Below are 6,000 nucleotides of genomic sequence, written 5' to 3'. Positions count from 1 at the left end.
TTTAGCACACATTGAAGTAATTATAGTGTCCTCCTTTACAGAGGGTGAGGAGTAAGGTGGCTTGAGTGTTTGGGACGCTGGGGAGAAGGTTAGCATTTGAGACCCACGTTTGAGAACTGAGAGCTATGTGGGACAGGGTTGATGTCACTGGCTAATGCTTTCAACCAGGAAGCACCTCGGTGCTTCTGACATGAGTGTATACAAAGGGTGGTTTTGTAACTGAAGATGTAAATTATTTAATCCAAGCCCATTGTAAAGGTAGAAACACAATAGAACTTCGACCTTGAGATTTCCCATTCATGAACGGCAATTTCACTGCAGACTAAGCAGAAACACAGGACATTTGGTGAGCTTCATTTTTGCCAGGAAATATATCATGCTTCTGTTTAAATGACAGGAATAATTTTTGCACCTACATCTATCTCATTAGCATCAATTTTTTTAAGAAAAATTCTTCCAAGCTGGATGCTATACATTTTATAAGCAAGCAATAAAATAATGTCCCAACCCTGTTGTTTTGCATTTTTGTTAATAGCATTAAAAAATAAAATCCAGCCACATCTATTTGTCTTTTTCTCTTATTTACACACACACACACACACACACACACACACACACTTAATTTGTACCACAAATATTACCCATATAAATGTGTAATGAATGATGATATCTCTACATGATACATGAACCATCCGGCCAATTTATGAGTATGTTGGTAGTTTGTGAGCTTAATCCTTTTCCTGTGTGACAGTTGACTGTATGCATTTCTCTTCCTAGCATCTAGAATATCCTTTAGACAATGTGTTCTTTTGAGAGAACAGCCACCAGGGATTAGTTTTTCCTTTTCTTTTTTTTTCTAGGAGAGAATAAAAAGCAAGCCAGACTGGCAGATACATGACCCATCCTGGATATTGTAATATGAATGAGTAGGTCTTAGACTGTACTGAATATTTTCACACATGTGTACCTCATGTACAACTTGCATCTGATATTTAAAGAGAGGCAGGAGGGCCTATGAAAATGAGCACACTGGGATTTAATGCCTATGCTGATATATTGTTCACTTTTTTATGCTTAGGTTTCTCACTTACAAGTCCACAAGATCCAATACTTTGACCAACATGTCAAAAACCATGTCACACCATTGCAATGTACGTTCCAGCCTTTTCCTATGCATATGTGATATCACCATATACATGCAAAAAGGCCAATGTTTGTAACACATCAACACAACACTGCTTCCATCACCAGCTTCTTTGGACTCCTATAAACAACTGTTATGGGGAAATATACAAGAACAAATGGAAGGTGATACAATAAAGGAAATTGAACGGCATGTTAAATATGGTTGGCAGACATTCAGCAACCTAATTTTCAAGAACAACCGCCCCCTGTGCCCGAAGAGAAAAGTTTTCGATCAGTGTGTGCCAGTGAAACATGGACACTAACCTCACAATAAATACAAATGCTATGAGTGGCACAAAGAACCATGGAAAGATACATGCTCGGCATTACAAGACAAGATAGTAAGACCTACACATGGATTAGAGAACAAACAAAAGTATACAATCAAGAGAGTAAAGGAATTGAAATGAAAATGGGTTGGTCACAAAGCAAGAACTGATGGCAGGTGGACCAAGGCAGCATACAATGGATCCCACTTGATAAAAAGTGTACACAAAAGAGACAAGATTGATCAACAACATCAGCAAGTATTGTGGACCCAACTGGCAAAAGAAAGCTCAGGACCGTATTGGTTGGAACCATGCAGAAGAGGCCTTCATCCTGTAGTGGATAGACAATGCCTAAAATGATGATGATCATGATGATGATGCAAGAACAAAAATGACATTTACTTGACAATCTTTGGGAAAACTCTCTTGTGCCTATGTTTAAAACCCCAACAGCACATTTTTATCTTATGGCTTCCCAGAGTCCCACAAGGGCATTAAAGGGAAGATAGTAAGCACCAATTAACGAAACTGGAAGCTGTTGTGCACTCTCTCCTTCTATATCTTTTTGATCTCTTAGCCTGGATTAGTTTCCTCTCCTTGCACTTAGCAGCCCTTTTTGCGAAGTGGTTAAGGATTGGTGTACCAACCTGTTTTTAAATCCTCAGCACATACCTGCCAAGAGCTGCCACTTCAGATATGTAATTGAAGAAGAAAGGCAAAGTTACAGCCTGAACAACTGTAGACATAAGCAGCCTGTTACGAAGGATTACTGTACAATTATTTTAATCCAGTGCTTTAAAATGAGACCTGTTGGATGAAAGAAGCCTTCCCAGACATCACATTTTCTCTTCTCCTGTACAATTTTCCACTGCCTGTCACTGCAGAGCCACGTGGTCCCAAAGGACAATTTTCCCCTTTATGTTTTTAAATTAAAATACTTACCCTTATCACCAGGTATATTCTGGTGAAAATGTGTTTCAGGAATATTCATCTGGACTACAATTTGCAAAGTCTACACCAAGCCTATTGCCAAAGCTATAGGGCCAGCATTATAAACAAAAGTCTGGGCTGAATTTTAGCTTCTGCTTAGGCAAATGCTCTCTGCCCATACCAGTTCACTTAAATCTTGCTAAATATCATTTTGCCCAGTGATCTGGATGTGAAGGCTGAACTCCCTGATGAGCAAGCTAAATTTGCCAACATGCAAAATGAGGACTTGCTAATCTGCATATGTTAATTCATTTCTAACAATTGAAGGAATAAAATGGCTTATTGCCTGAAAGTAAAGCTGGGTTTTTAAAAACTTGGATTGAGCATGTAGAAGCAGATGACTAAAATCCAGCTGATGTCAGTTCAAGGAGGAATAGATTAGTGCTAAATACAAAAAAGAAACAGCAAAAACTCTTCTGGACTTTAAATCTCCATATATTATATTAGTTTCAAATCTATTATAGTACCAGGAATTGAACTCATGAGCCATTGCATTTTAAGGGATGATATATATTGTGTTAGCCTTAGGAGCTATCCAGATCCTGGTGCTCAGTAAAGTTACGAGAGGGAAGATTTAGAATGTATGTTTAGAATGGTATATACAGACCTTCCTCTTAAGCTCTCAGACCAGAGAGATATAGATGGGACATGACCTCATGTAGATGTTTTTACAGTATAAGACTTCAATATCCCCTCATATAAGTCATGGGGGGGATTCTTGTTTTAACACAGGTAAATATCCCGTGTGGTATTTTACACAAACACTTGCACGCACGCAGGTACACAAAACCAGTTTTGACCTGTTCAGGACTCATAAAGCATGCAGTCATATGACTCCATGAATTCAATTCCCAGTAGAGAGTCTGAATTCTATAGAAAGATCCATAGCTACACAAATGGAGATAAGAGTAATAGAAAATATGACTTCTGCCCCACCCCCCATCCCAATTCCCAAGGGCTCCTGGCTTGTCTTTGCAATTTTTTATTTGTCTCCTAAATTCTGTGATCCTCTTTAGCATAAAATTATGGCTCAAAGCATGGTTAATGTATTTTAGCCAGCAAAAAAGATTACTCACTGTTCCAGAAAGGTTTTTCTAGGAAAGTTAAAGAACTGGCATTCTTATAGGATTATTACACAACAGGGTTTACAAGACCTTTAGACTAATTTCCAAAGTAGCTGCAAATAATGAGCAATCTTTCTCAGGTACCGCGGTTTAAGGATCAGGTAAAAACACACAGCTGTTTCTTATGCCTGAGCTAAAGTGCTATCCAGCAACCCTTCAGGCGGCAGAAAATTATACTAACATTTAAGTACTTGCCCTGTATTGACAACAACAAAGTTCCCTGTCTCTCTTTTATACCCTGCAAATTAATTGTAAACAAAAAGCAATTTGTTAAAGCTACCAATGACCTTGAATGGTGTTCCAAGAAGCAACAACTCCATAATATATCATGCAGCAGACATTCTAGTTTACATGCTATCTGACTGGAAGACAAAAATGCCTTTTTATGAGAATAAGGGCACCTGGAAACGATATTCTTCAGTACACTATTGATAGAAGCAAGTGGTGGGAATGCATCTCACTTTCTAGAGAACAGTCCTCTTTTAGAGACATCCTTTATTCAACATAAAGATGTTGAGACTCTCAAAAGAGTGCACAGAAGAGCAGCAAAAATGATTAGGGGACTGGAGGGTAAAACATGTGAAGAATGGTTGCAGGAAATGAAAAGGAAGACTAGGGGTGAGATGATAGCAGTGTTCAACTATCTAAGGAGTTGTCACAAAGAAGGTGTCATCCTATTCTTCAAAGCACCTGAAGGCATGACAAAAAGCAATGGATGGAAACTAAGCAAGATGCAATCTAGAACCAAGGAGGATTTTCCTGACACTTAGAACAATTAATTAGTGAAACAACTTTCCTCCAACACTAGCGGTTTTTAAGAAGAGATTGGACAGCCATTTTTCTGAAATGATACAGGGTTTCCTGACCAAGCAGAGAGTTGGACTAGATGACCTCCAAGGTCCCTTCCAACTCTGTTAATTCTGTTATTTCAGTTTTTCTTAATCTTGGTATCCCTTGAATGAGTGGACTTCAATTCTTGATAATTGTCACGTTACTGAGTGTTGTAAGCCACCTCCCAGCAAGCTCCAAAACTAGGTAAGTGGCTGTTCTGTCTGATCAAAGCTGAATTAGGAGAACCATAACAAGGAAAAATTAAAGGTCTCAAAGTTGCTCATCAATCCCATCTATTAAACAGAGTGAAGTACATAACTAACCTGCTTACAATCTTCACTTTTCCTTTCGCATGTATGTATGTGTGCGCCTTCAAGTCAGTTTGGCTTCTGGTAACTACTTGAAGAAATCCCTGGACATTTCTTGGCAAGAGTTTTCAGGACTGGTTTATTGCATCCTTCCTAGAATGAGGGAAAGTGATCGGGCCACCAACTTTGTTCAAGAACTCATGATTGTCTGTTTTTTATCCAATGCCTTAAACCACTACATAAAACCTGCCCCCTATTTTCCTTTTACCTTATAGTAATTATTAAGATGTTGCATGAATAGAAAACCTTCAGATTTGTTTTGCTTTGTACCAGCACATCTTTCTGCTTTTAATTAAAGTAACCTCACTTTTTTCAGACTTCAGACACAAAAGGCTGTACTGCCATAACTGTATGTGAATTAAGCTGTTTCTATTCTATATATTTTAACAGGGCACATATAACCAACTGATATAGTTATATTCAGGGCTTTTTTTCTAAAAAAAAAAAAAAGGTGCTGGAACTCTCATCTTGGCGGGCGCAGGAGGCAGGGGGGGCGGGGGGGCGGCAATGCTGCGATCATGGGCACGAGGGGTGTTAGCGGTGGGCTGCTACCCAGGGCCGGAGCTGGCACGGCTGGTGCTGTGGGAGCAGTGGGGCCCGCTCTATACGGCGGGGCTGCGCAGGGCGGGCAGTGGAGGTGGTGTGGGCCAGGCGATGCAGGGCGGCCACTTAGGTGCGCAGGGCGAGGCGATGGTGGCGCAGGTCCAGCACTGGGTAGGCCTCCAGCCTGGCTGACATGGGTGAGCACAAGGAAAATTGCACATGGACTCTGCAGAACCCACCTCCCACTCCTTGTCCTCTCTTACTTACCTAGTTGAGATGGTGTAGTTAGGCAGCAGGGAGGGATGCAAAGTTCCTGCCAACTCACCTTCACTGCAGACAACTTGCCGGTGCAAAATTTGCCGGTCGGGTCTTTTGATGCGCTTAGCAGCAATTCCTATTGGCTTTTGAAAGCCAATAGGCTTTTGAAAGCCAATAGAGGGAGTAGCATAGCTTGTGCAAAAGCTTTTTTGTGCAAAAAAAAAAGGTGCCAGAACGCCATTCTGAGCGTTCTATGAGAAAAAAAGCCCTGGTTATATTAGAGTTCGTTCACATACAGGCTATGTACAAAAAATAATACTTAATTTCAACAAACTTCAGGTATCAGTTGAATTTTTAAGAATGCAGTTCCAAACAATACTTACCCCCACTCTTTAACAGCACATTTAAAAAACAATCAAGATTTCAGAAAAT

Source organism: Vipera ursinii (assembly GCF_947247035.1).
Source record: "Vipera ursinii genome assembly, chromosome: 3".
Taxonomy (NCBI): Eukaryota; Metazoa; Chordata; class Lepidosauria; order Squamata; family Viperidae; genus Vipera; species Vipera ursinii.
The sequence above is the reverse complement of the archived record's forward strand: the minus strand, read 5'-3'. Positions refer to the sequence as shown.